Source organism: Lynx rufus, unplaced genomic scaffold (genome assembly GCF_022079265.1).
Source record: "Lynx rufus isolate CCGP_SWC_20201006 ecotype Redwood Valley unplaced genomic scaffold, mLynRuf1.p SCAF_4, whole genome shotgun sequence".
Lineage (NCBI taxonomy): Eukaryota > Metazoa > Chordata > Mammalia > Carnivora > Felidae > Lynx > Lynx rufus.
Genome location: NW_025814856.1, coordinates 105,460,670 through 105,474,793, shown reverse-complemented (window position 1 = coordinate 105,474,793; position 14,124 = coordinate 105,460,670). Strand labels below are relative to the sequence as shown.

General features: G+C 36.3%; 1 protein-coding gene across 1 annotated transcript in view; it reads left to right on the top strand.

Moving 5' to 3' along the window:
• Positions 1 to 14,124, top strand: part of THSD7A (thrombospondin type 1 domain containing 7A) — a 434,259-nt gene that overhangs the window by 204,621 nt on the left and 215,514 nt on the right. The gene's annotated exons all lie outside the window — the stretch shown is intronic.

Genomic DNA, 14,124 nt, shown 5'->3' with positions numbered 1-14,124 from the left:
CCTGAATAAGCTGGAAGTGCTTTTTTCTTGTTTTTTTGTTTTTTTGTTTTTTTGTTTTGTTATTGTTTTTGTTTTTGTTTTGCTTTGGGCCTCTCTTAAGACTGCTAAGTTACTTAGTTTTCCTAGTAGATGCATCAGATCAAAAGAGCTAACTGTTGTATATGTTTCCTCTATAATCCAGCAAGTTCCACCAAATGTGTGCCTTTTCCTTAGTGTAAGGAGAAGCAAGGTACAGCAATTTACCTTTGCCTCTGGTTGTCATCTGCCCAGGATTTTGTACACTCTGAAAACTCAGTGGGGTGCATTCTTCTGAATTTATCTGCCTTCTGTTTCCCACTTCTAACACTCACATGTTTTACTAGTGACTCTACAGTACTTGATACTCTCTGATTGTAAGCATTGATGGGCATGTTGTCATCCATCTAGATGTTATGGCACGATTATATGAGCAAAATCCCTGCATAAAAATCTGTGGCAACCCTAAGGTAAGACAGTGAAACTTTCCTGTTCTCCTTACCATGTGAAAGCAAAGAAAAAATACAATAAGCCAGTTGGTTTGTACAAAGTTGTTTGTTCTCATTCAGAGAAGTGCAAAGATTTTGATCCTTACTTCAAGAATATAAAAAAGAATTAAAATGCTGAGAAAGAATGATTTATATGTAAAGTTACTTATTTGAAAAGAGCAGCTACTCCTTTTTAAAAAAAATTAACATTTATTCATTTTTGAGAGACAGAGACATACAGTGAGTGGGGAAGGGGAAGAGAGAGAGGGACACACAGAATCCAAAGCAGGCTCCAGGCTGTGAGCTGTCAGCACAGAGCCTGACACAGTACTGGAACCTACAAACTGTGAAATCATGACCTGAGCCAAAGTCAGATGGTCAACAGACTGAACCACCCAATGCGCCCAGCAGCTCTTCTTTTTACCTTACACCTAATGTGAGGCTTTTCCTAGAGACCTCTGCGTTTCCTGGAGTCTGGGAATCTAGTTAGATTGGGCTGATTGACTGCTTCGGAGTGGTATTGCCAACAGAATACTGCTTGCAGTGCCCTCGGCTGCCTATGGGACAGGTCCTAAACTCTCAGAGATAATTATGGCCAAGACAGCTTCCTGCAGACTCCATGAAGACCATGCTAAGGCGAGGGAGAACAACATGAGATCCTCTTGGATGTTGTTTAGTAAAGCCACCTGGGGGGGCATGGAACCCTAGCAACAAGAATCTGGTATATTTCCCTTAGGCAGTTGAGGATATGATAGCTTGGGGCTGGGGTGCTGTTCTGAAGGACTCAAAGTTTCTCAGCAGGCTCTAAGAGGACAGCACGTATAAAACTAGAGTGGTCAGCGACAGCAATTCTATAAATTCAGCAAATGGCTTACCATTTTGGGGTCACAGTTAACTTATCTGTAAATACTGAACGATCAGTTGGAAATATTATCTTCCAATATCTTGGAAATATTATCAGTTGGAAATAATATCCAATATTATCAGTTGGAAATATATATATAAATACACATACACAAACACACATATATATGCTTTATGATACTTTTATGAAACTTGTCACCAGTCACAGCAGTACATCCTGGATTAACCTGCCACCTTCAACACCCTCCTGTGTTTTTACATATTGCTTTGATTCAGGAAGTTTAAAGCCCAGTAAATTATAATATTATTAAATCTATAAATTTATTGTATTTGATTACAAATATAGTATGCATAGTAACTTTTCTGAACAAATAATGAGATATAATGCCTAGCAAACCATTAAATCAATGATGATGGTTATTAATATTAATGAAATTGATCATGAATATTTACCACCTTGTAAACATTTAATGTAAAGCAATTATTTTTGTAAGTAATATAATAGGTCTGCCTGAGTACACAGTTATCTATTAATATTAGAATTAATATACTCTGAAGAATAGCCTTATTAGTCAGTTATCATAGAATATGTAGCAAAATAAAATAACATTGTAGTCAATCCTCCCTTCCAAAATGAAAATCTATATATTTAAAAGTGCCATCTGCATATAGTTAATGCATTGCCTTCCTCCTCTAAAATAAAAATTGGATTCATTTCTTTTATTACACATTAAATGTTGATTTAGTTAGATCTTCCCTAATACTTAAAATAGACTTGCAATAAAAAACCCGTGCATTTTAACTGAAAAATATCTTTCCAAATTCTCATAGTTATGACAAATATATACAACTGAGGTTGAAACATGAGATTCTTTCACTGTGGTTATTAGAAGCCAGATCAGACTTTAATTTATAACTTGAACCCTTCTGTGTCTTACAACATGTCAGATAGGTATTTAAACCAGGAATCTGCCTTTTCCTTTTAACTTCTCTCTCATAAGCATCCTCTTCCTTGAACTTTAATTCAACAAAAGAGATTTCTACCATTAAAGAGAAATAACTTTGAGATAGTGAAAAAAAATGAGGTAAAAATGAAGCCAACAATAGGTACTTTTCCATTAATTTGAACAAATACTCTAGCAGAAATTCCCATATACTTGTAATGACTTTTCATTTTTCCTGTTTATTGCAATTTATCCAAAGATGTTGATTTTTAAATCCTATTTCTGAATGTCTTGGTTTTTTTCCCTGAGCCTTTTGAAGCCTTTGAGAATGCATTATGGAATGGCAAATAGAATTATCTTCTTTTAAATGATTTAGTGTTTCCATTTCTCTCAGTGTAGAAAGAACTAAGAAAACTGTGTTCTTCATCCCACAGACTTTGTATTTTTAAAGAAGTATTAAAGAGTTTTTGAGTAGTGGATTGGATATTTTAAAGTACTGTTTCTTAAGAACTCTTTATATATTCCAATTTAAAGCATTTTCTCTAGATTTATTACATTTAAAATACTCATCACTTCACCTACTGCATTGACAATGATTTCTTCCTGTTTGGTTACCTACATCATGTAGTTTATCAATGAGTGTATGTCGCTGTTTCTTCCCAAAATTAAAAAAAATGAATAAATAAGCTGCAATATTTGAGGAAGACTAAGGTTCAGTAAAGGAGAAAATAGTATCATACATGCGGAAGTTAGAGATGAACAAGATACAGTAAATAATCAAATGTCTCCTTGTGTGTCAGCAGGAGTAACTGTTTTAGGTTGAGACTTGAGGGAGCTTCCAGAGAAGAAAGTTAATATGGAAGTTAGATTCACATATTTAAGTTTACTTGTCTAATCTTTGGCATCATCTTCATACCTAACAGTTGTAGGAATTAACCATTTTCAAGTAGTTTTCATGTCAGTTACTCACATGATTCTTAGAGCTATGCTGTAAAATAGAAAAGTCAGATGCTGTTGACTCTAATTTGGAGATTTGGAGAGAATCACTCATTTGTTCAAGATCTTGTTACAAAGAAGGACAAGTATGCAGGTCTTTCCACTCTGTCTACACCAGTTCTCTTTTTTTCTGCCACTAGATAAAAGGAGAAAAAAAAATGGCACCTCTCCCCCCTAAAAATGGCACTAGAACATTTAATTAGGCAAAACTAAACATTGGCCCTAATATTAAAAAACATAGACTAAATAGGCATATCTGGGTGAACTGGGGGTGAGGTTCAGTAGTACCTCTCACTAACATCCCTTAAGCCTCCCTCCCTAAGGCCACACTGCTCTATCCTAATGGATGTTTGCCTAGACCCCGCTTTCATTCTTCCAGACCTCATCTCTTTTTAGGCAGTTCTTTACATGTTGGACAACAATACTATTTTAGAACCCTTCTCTATGTGAAGCAGAATTCCTGCCCTTATTTAAATGTTACTTGATCTGAACCACTTGACCCTCTTTCTCAATCGTGATGGTCCACTCTTCTTGGAAACTCTGTCTCTTTATTAAACAGATTATTATTAGCATAGGTCCTCTCACTTCTGGACCTCTCATTTGCTAATTTAAATTCAATATTTTAAATTCACCCCTGTTAAATTCAGTATTCACTAAAAATATCCTGGGCTTGTTTAGGTCTTTGAAAGGTTAAGATAGCCAAAAGAAATGAGAGAGAACCAGGAGCTATAAAGAAATGGACAGATGTAATTGGCTTGTCACATTTCCCTATCAACAAGAGGATGATAGGGATGGTGTGAAGGACCTTGAAAGTCAGAAGGAAGGGTTCCAACTGAATGAAATGAACTCTAAGCCAGCCATTGTGAGTTCTTGAGCAGGTGACAAATTGGATAAATAAAAATTTGTCAGGAAGGTCATTTTGACAGGGTAATGCAAGATAGTGTTTACACAGACAGCTCCTCCTACTTCTGTCACAAGACAAAGAATACATGGCTCAGGACTATGGAAGTGGAAATGGAGACCAGAGATGATTGGGAAGGATGCTCTTTGTAAGGATCTTTGATAACTTGTTGCTAAATTGGCATGGTGGAGTTGACAATGAAGACTCGGGGGGAATGGGAGAGAGATGCAGCAAGCCAGTTTGAGGGGGAAATGTTGAATTCAGTTTGGGAGCTTTTGTATTTGAAGTAAATAGAAACTTGTCCACAGTTATTTTATTTGAAGTTAAGGTTATGGGTTTTCATCTCAGAGGGTAAAAGTTCAGAGAAAAGAGGAAAAGAGCAGGGGAATATTCTAGACTCAGTTGTCAAAAGCAGGAAAAGTTGGCATTGTTTTAGAATAATTGTATTGATTTTCTTACATTTTTATGAATTATTCATTACATTTTATGATTAGGTGCTATCCTAGTTTCAGTAATCACTGGGACCACCAGATTAAGCAGTGGAAAGTTGGCCAGGTTAGGTGAAACTTAATGGAATTCACTGTTTTAGTCAACATAGAAAAATTTTCCAGTCATTAATCACTGCCTCCAAAGCTTTCTTGCCTTTAACTTCTGTCCCTTAACTTGGATATATTTGACTTGATTTCTCTCTCTCTTCCATTTGTCATAAAACTTATAACAGTTAATCAATGTTTGAGTTGATACTTGGTAATTCTTATATAGGAAAAATATATATTTAGTCTTCATCAACAGTTATTGGCCTACAGATCCCAAAACACTTGGAATTTCATCAATGTTGACAGTGAGAAAGATGCCTTTATTATGTTAATGAGGTGAGTTTTGGAAATCACCTAAAGATGCAGGCTAGTCTTTATTGAAGGCAACCCAGTGATTAGAGGGTTGGAAATTTCAGTCCCACCCCAACCCTCCTAGGAGGGAAGAGGGACTGGCATTAAATCAGTCACCAATGGCCAGTGATTTAATCAGGAGTGCCTATGTAATGAGACGTTCATAAAAACCGAAAAGAATGCTGTTTGGAAAGCTTTTGGATGTGCTGGGTGGAACAGGAATTTTGGGCCTGGAGAGGGCATGGAAGTTCTGCACTTTTGTTCCATGCCTTGTCCTCTGCAACTCTTCCATCTATTCCTGAGTTGTATCCTTTTATAATAAACTGGTAATCTAGGAAATCAAATGTTTCTCTACGGTCTGTGAAACCCAAGAAGGGAATCTTAGGAACCTCTTGTCTATAGCTGGTTGGTTAGAGGCACAGGGGATAACCTGAACTTGGAACTGCCATCTGCAGGGGACAGGGAGCAATCAAGCAGGATTGAATCCTTAACCTTTGGAATCTGACGCTATCTCCAGGTGGTTAATGTCCACAGTGAGTTGAATTCTAAAACCCCTGCTAGTGTCCAAGAATTGCTCACTGGTGCTGGGAAACCCTTGGCTCCACACATCACAATTGGGTGCAGAACCCAAAATAATACCTAAAATAGCCTTGTGTTTATGTTTTCCTTCTCTTTTTGTTTAGTTTGAGTTTTAAAAAACAGAGGCAAAAATTCCTTAATGTTAAAGAATGACTTTGATGAGAAGAATTGCCAAAATTAATCGTGCCACGTAATGCCATTTTAGAAGTCTGGTAGATGGTTTTTACCCTGGCTCAGAAAGCTATATAGAGTTTTCACTTGGGGTGGTTTTGGGACTGTGCCACAAAGCTTCACTGTGGTTTGCCACCTGGAACAGCATGGGTGATAAGGAAGCAGCTGCATGAAAGCATTTGCTGTGTGAGAGGATAGAAAATGTATGTACTGGCCCTTCCAGGGAGGCCTCATTGCTGTAGCAGTTTATCCCATTACTAAATACGTGCTGTGCTGATATCCTCACATTCAGCTGCTGACCAGCAGCGTTGCCCTCAGCTTTAATAGGGAGCATATGATCACTCCAGCTGGCAGGTGACACCATTTGGCAACATTCCCCAGCAGCTCAACAAAAGATTTTCAAACATCAAAGCAAGGGGAAAGACCTCTGCCTTTATAAGGAAAGTGGTTTGACTGTGCATGCATTTTGTTTCCATAAGAATTATTGCCTCTAACTTGCTGAATTTTGTAAAGGAAAGGGCACACTTAGAGAATGAAATTAGCTCGGAAAATTTGTAAACTGTTCATTCAGCTTGATAAATAAGTGGTAAATTAAAGGAAATTTAATTTTGTGTTTAAAAAAAAAGAATGCAGCTTGCATTTAGTTAAAGATAGGAGAAGTCTCTTTTTTAAAGGTTCATTCTGAAAACACGAACCAATATAAATTTAGATTGGTTAGGCTATGAAAACTTGAGTCTTCAGTTTTATTGAAGAAAGAGACCTGAGAGGTCTTTTAGGAAAATGTAATTTCACTATGTGGGAAGTTGTGAAGCAGAGTAATCTCTACCTGATGGGTCATGTCACTCGAAAGTAGCAGTTTAGGAATGTCTTGGGTCTCTTGATAATGAGCACCACATCATTTTCCCTCTTGCTGCAAACTGGGCAGAAAAACTGGGCAATCTCTTGGTCTGTTCATTTTTATCACTGAAAAAGCAAACAGTAAGTTAATAGGAAAAAAATATATCTGAGAATTATGTTCTTATACTAATATTTGAATATAATTTTAAAATTAAATCTGTTTATATGTAAGCATAAGAGATGGGACTAAAGGCATGACTGTCAATGGGCTGATGGCTATCTTAGTGTATGTGAGAAACATATCAACTTTGAAAAACATGTCCTTTTTTCTTTTTCTCAGATAGTCAGTAGAGTTACAGTAATATTTTATATGTGGTATAAGTCCCATTACCCTCACATTTTGCTGGCCAGCATTGGGACAACCACTTTCATTCTTGGAAAAAAAATACCTAATCAAATTAAATTCATGCCTATGCTGTTAGAACAGAGTATAAAGCTTACACATATATTTTCCTTTATACAAATAAAGTGATACCTTAAACTACTCTGAACACCAAATTGTAATTTGTTCATATTACCAAATTTGGGGATGCTTGTTAATATTACAAGAAGATTTAGGGTAATATCCTTTATATAGAAAATTCTCCTATGACATGAATAGTTGCTATTTAATGTGTTTGTATCTTTACAGGAAGAAAATGTGTTAATTCAAGGAGAATATTATAATTGCTTATAGACTAATTCTAAAACTAAAAAAGGTATATTGCTATGAATCTTATTTACAAATAATATGTTCTTAAGTGCCAAAATGATTTATGTTTCTGAAAAGTCCTATGAGTTCATCACATTCTATATGCCTGGTGAGGGAGTAGGAATTGAACTGAGTTCAGGATGAGCTAAACTCATCAATCAGATGAGCTGTTTGGGCTGGCTCATCAATCATCCCACTCCTCCAATGTGGTGCTCCTCAAGCTGTCTACAGAAAAGGATCAGATGTTGGCTTCTGGTTTTCATTTTTGTTTGTGTTTGATTTTCCTACTGATCAAATAACACACTTCTCTTGTACATGTTTAGCATATAGCTCACCACAGAATTCTTCATTAACAAAACTGGCCTATACCCTTTTCATCAAATTACATCCACAGATCATGTGCTTGGGTGTTGCAAACTTCAAATTGCTGCAGAATTGCCTGGGTGCTTACTTTTTATCTCTTGTGCTTAGATTATCGCATACCCTTAACAAACGCTCACGCTCATCTGTGGACCTTGTTTTGAATAGCACTGCTCTTGTAGGACTTTTCTGTCCTACAAAGGCAGAAAACTAAATCATATTTTTCAAAGTTGCTTGCAGCCTGAATGTGATTTAGACTCTAATAATGTGCTAGAGCTGGGCTTGGAATCTGAACTGAGATCCTTGGGAAGAGACAGAAGTACTCATTTCACAGGGAATTTTTTGCCAGAAAAGTGGCTTCGCATAGCCACAAAAGCAGCTTTATGAATTAGAGAAATGGCAGTGTGATTCTGAGGGCTGGAAGGTGTACTGGGAAGTTGGCTTAGATGCCTTCTCCTCCAGCCTATCCAATTATTTTTATAAACCATCTAATACCTGGTCATGCGTCTCATTGTGTGATCTATTCAGTTTCTGTTATGTAAGAAGTAAGGCTATACTGATAAAGATTTACTTGTCAACTATAAATATGAAATGACTTAAATTTTTGGAGTAGCTGGGAGAGTAAGCTCAAGACCAGTGTTCTCAAACTTTAGTGTAGTTATAGATCAGCTGGGAATGTCATTAATATACTGGTTCTGATTCTGTAGAGCAGCGTGGAGATCTGAGATTCTGCATGTCTAACGAGCTACCAGTTAATTACAGTGGTTTGTCCACAGACCTAACTTTGAGTAGCAATACACTAGAGTATGCCAAGCTTTCAGGAACAATTTCCATCTCCAGGGCTCCAGACTACAGATGTTAGGCTGCCACAAGACGATGAAAAGCTCTTCTGATCACTTTATTACTTTCCCTGGATTGGAAACAATGAGCCACAGTAATACCCAACCATAACTTTTTTTTTCTTTTTTTTTTCTGGTTTTTAAATTTTCTTTTTGGCCCTAGTAGGAATGAAAAGGGAAAAAGGTTGTTTCTTTGTTCGTTTTTATCTATCTATCAAGAGAGGAAGGGATTAAAAGAGGAATTTAAGCAAAGAGGCTACAAATGGGTTTTACAAGATGCCACTTTTTTGCCACCTCAATGTAGATATTCAGCCTACCTATTTTTAAGGGAAATATATCTCTTGCTCACAGTTTGTGTCATATTTTCAGTCTATAATTTCATCTGCTTCCCATGGGAAGGAACAATTTTCACATGGCACTATTTGGGGCAGAGGTGCTTCAAGCCGCATTTGAAGACTGTCTAGACTTTGAGTGAGTTTACATCAGAGAAGCAAAGAAGATGGGAAATGGGAGTCTGAATGGCAAATAGTGTAGATGAAAGTAGCAGAAGAACTGGGCTACTTCTGTCTGGATTCATTGAGGACAGTGGACAGAGCTGTAGGCTCTCAGGGAGCAGGACCAAAAGTTCATTCTGGCTAATTGACAACCCACGGGAGGGCAGTGGAAGTGGTGACAGATTATGGAGAGCTTTGGTTACCAGAGAGGAAAGTTGGGATTTGATTCTGAGAAAATGAGGGTCTTGGGAAGTTTCTAAACAAAGCTAAAAAATGATAGTGGTATTTTAGGAGATGAATGAGGCTACCTTCAGAAAGAAGGTATATTTTCACAGATGTTATGATTATTAAATAGCCTTCAGAAATAATTTTAGGAAAAAAAAAGCTTTGAAATTCTTTTGAATTCTATTTTTGTGTAACTTGAATAGCTTGAATTATCAAAAATGAAATTTATAGTGGTGCCTGGGTGGCTCATTTGGTTGAGAATTTGATTCTTGGTTTTGGCTCAGGTCATGATTCCAAGGTCATGGGGTCAAGCCCCACGTCAGGCTCCATGCTAAGCATGAAGTCTGCTTAAGACTCTCTCTCTCCCTCTCTTTTCCTCCCTTGCTCATGCACTATCTTTATAAAATTAAAAAGAAATTTATAACTTATCAGTTTTAACCTTGACATGAAATTAAAGATGTTAAAGATGTGGATAATCGGGGTTTGAAGTAACTATCAGAAATATCTGTGCTCTGTCCTCTTAATGAAGTCTCTTTAAAGACAAGTATTGAATTCTCTCCACTGTTTCATTTTTTTCAATATTTATCTGATTATTTTCTATCTGGTACAGGGTATACTAAATAACATCTGCTTCTATCTCAAAGCCAAGCTTTTGTTCCATTAAGTCCTGGCCATCTGGGCTATCCTGAATGTAAATGAAAAGGAAACTGTCACAGTGACCATCATTACTTTACCAGGCCATCCTTGCAGAAGCATAGCCCATGCCTTTGACTTTCTCAGAGGAGCATGTTCTCATGAAAACTATAATGAACCAAGGTGTATAGTTCTCCTGAGCACTTAGAGTCAACTCTTTACATGGCCAGAATAAAGGAGAGAATGGTACAAGATAGTAGCTGCATGATTAGTAACCATGGATCATTTGTTACCTACCCTATTTAGTCTCACTAACAATCACAAAATGTGCTTACAAAGGTCTAAAATGAGCCCCCGTGTGAGACCCCTCATATACTCCTGTTGCCTTGGCTTTCATCTCTTATACCCTCATGATTATTAAAAGTATACAGACCATCCAGAACTTTCAACCAAACCCTGAACTTTAATTCTGAATCTGCCTACTGAACATTTCTGCCTCTTGGATATGTCCTGGAAATCTCCAGATCAAATCAAGACATTAATGTTAAACTCATTTATAAACTGCCAGAAACTTACTTCTCATTCCATGTTCTCCATTTCAAAGAAACACAATGCTGCTCACCAGATCATCAAAGTTAGAAACTTCCAAGTTATTTAATGACTCCTTCTCTTTTAACCCTTTCAATTATCCATCAGGTTGCATGATTTCTAACTCCTCTTTTCTTACACTTGGTAGCTCCTTTCAATTTCTTTTGCCATTTTCTTTATTGTGCCCTTCCTAAACCTCATTAGCAGAAAGATTTAGATGGAATCCCAATTCGGTTATTTTCTAGACCTAGAGGAGACATTTAGATTTCATTTCCTTATCTTAAACAAATAAACAAAAAAAAGCTTTACCTTACAGAGTGGTTTTGAGGATTACATTAGATATTTTAGGCAAAGTTAAACACAGGACATAGCTCATAGTAGACATTCAGTGAAGATTAATCTCATGTTCATGATCACCCCTATTAGACTGAGCAATGTCTGGCACATAGTAAGCACTCAATATATGTTTCTATTTATTGATATATGCATTATATTATGTCAATGACATCATCATCATTATCATGGTCTTCCTGCCTCTTATCTTGTGTCCTAATATTTCACCCTCTACATCACCATTGAAATTTATATAAAATGCAAATACCATGTCATTTTTCCTGTAAATCTTTCAGTGATGCTCTCACCCAATAATTACTTTTCTGGTCTACATAACTGCCCTTGATCTGGTCTAGGCTTCCATTCCACTCTTATAACCTCTGTGTAACACAAACTCCTTACATTGAGGCCAAGGAAAAAAAATCTGTATTTTCCCCACCAACCAACCAACAAATGGCTCTTTTATTTCACATCTCCATAAATTGTCTTTATTTCAATCTGACAAATTCTAATACATTGTTTAAAATTCACCATAGTAACCTGCTACTTCAGATAGCCTTCTGTGCCTCTCCAAGCAGAATTATATGCTTGCAACTTAATTATTCTAATCTTGAGATTGTATATCCAAAGCCCAGTATTAAGTAGAGTTACTGAATACATGTTTGTTGAAATAATTGTTTGGGGTATTGGAAAATTACAGGAAAGATAATAGATTGATAGATAGGTAATATATTGTCACATATTAACATAAAAGAACTTAAAACTTTTTTTTTTGTTTATGCTACTAATTTCTTACATGTTGGACCTGTTCTGAAAATTAACACTTATCAGGGAAATGTATTTGTTGTGGCTTTTTCATAATCACTAATTCCTCCTTAGGACAAGTAGCACATTTACAAAGTGAACGAATGGTACAAATCTTGGGGCAGTGAAACAGTGATACTAGTTGATTCACAGTTAGCCAGTAACTTTGGCATTGGCCCCAGCTAAAGAATTTGTCCTAACAAACTGAGATTTACAGTTTAAAATGTGAGAAGTAGGAAAAAATGGTTAATAAAATGGACTCTGATTTTTAAAAATCCAAGCTCAAAATTTAATCTGCTAATTGCTAGATATATGATCTTGAAGGTGTTTCCTAACCTTTTGGAAACTTTTTCCTTATAAAATGAAAACAAGAATGGTACCCACATAAAAGGATTGTTGGGAGTATCAAATGAAGTGTTAAACTTAGGCTGTGCGTATATAAGACTCACAAGACTATACCATAGGCCACATTTGGCATCAGGTCTGTTTTTGTGAAGGATATAGAATAGGAACTTGACATGATTGTAGATCAGACATTCCAAATGAGGAAATTTTCCTAGAAATCTGTAAAGCACAGCTCACATGGAGGAAAAGTTCTACACCAGACAAGCCCAGCAGCTGTTCTGGCTTAAAAGTCTCATGATCCGCAGAAGCTGAGATCTCATGAAGCAACCCCATTCTCATAGCCTGCAAGGTTGCTATAAAAACACAAGCCCTCTCCCTAGAGTTGCCACATTCAGGGAAGCTCAAAATGGTGGCTGTCTATCAGGTATTTGTAGTTTCTCCAGTGCAGATGGGATTTATCCAAAGGGGTTATTTTATCATAAATAATACAATCTAGTAACATAGCTGACTTGCCAGCTTTATTCAGATTACCAGGACAACTGAAAAAGGCCGTTAACTGATGGTCAAATTCTCTACAAAAGGTTAAAAGGAATTTGTAATCCCTCTGCCTGTACATGAAACATGAACTCAGTATTACATAGAGGATAACATATACGTGTTACTATGAAAACAATCTCAAGAAAGATAAGAATTGTATCTAAGAGTAAATTACAGAGAAGTTTGTAAAGAGAGGCATTAGAAGTCATGATTTGGTCATGAGTTTGCCTGACTTTTGTGAATGAACTCATAAATACAAGAATGAAAACTTATTACGGAGGAAGTTTTGCTCTGTTGTTAGTGTTGTACCTAATGTATCATAAATGCCCCACACCTGCCATTTGAGTAAAAATTGGGTTTTGGTCTTCTGTGTTGTTAGAAGAAAAACAGAGCTGACTCACAGGGCTCTTTTACCACTATTCTCAGATGATTCTTCTTCCCAGACCTCTCAGCTCAGACAAATTGACTTTGATGCTTTGAGCTCTAATTGTCTCCTAGGAATGCAATTTTCATGCACATGCCAGTAGAATTAAGAAGATTGAATGTGAGTTGTTACATTAAAACGGACCTGCCTCTTGGTATGGTTAATTACCATAGTTAAATATAGCACCTGAATGACAAGACAGAATTATCAGTGCATTCTCCCAGTGGAACAGATGGCTGTATCATGGCGACAGGCTGCCCATGTCTTGTAAACATGCATTATTGGTTATTGAGAATGGGCAAGAGTTCAACTAAGAATCAACACAAGGCCACCCACTTCCAGGAAAACCACTCAAAGTGCATATGCCCGTAGTCATTGGCATTCATAACATCATCTTCATATGTATACATTACAATTTAGAACCCAGCATCCCTCTAATTCAAGTAGGAGTAGAGAGATAACAGTTTGAATACAAATACTTTACTGACAAGTAAATATGAGACATCTACTTAGAGTGTATTCTGTAATATATAAATAGATTTATATTTCTAATGCTTATGATGTATCTAATTAAGATACCCATATGTATATTGTATATTAAAGTGTGAACTACAAGAGTTGATGTACTTGAATAATCATGAAATTGTGACAGCTAAAGTTTCAAATGATATTAAAAATAGTGTTAAGCTTATGGGGTGCCTGGGTGGCTCAGTCAGTTGAGAACCCAATTTCAGCTCAGGTCATGATCTCACGATTCGTGGGTTCGAGCCCCACATCAGGCTCTGTGCTATCCTTCAAAAATAAATAAATGTTTAAAAAAAACTTTTTTAATAATATTAAACTTACATTTAAGGGTTTTTTTGTTAAAACAATATTGTATTAAGTTAGCCAGGCATGTTTATTTAAATCACTAAACAATGAAAATTATATGTTAACTGTTCTTGGTTCCTCATTTTCTGAATTAAAACAAATCTGGAATGAGTGAAATGAACAATATGGTAAGCTTAGTTTCAGTTAATTTTGTTTAGTCCCTTTATTTTCTATTTCCTCTGAACAGCTTAACAACTCTTACAAAATAGGAAATGCAAATGTTAGCTTTGAGTCTGACT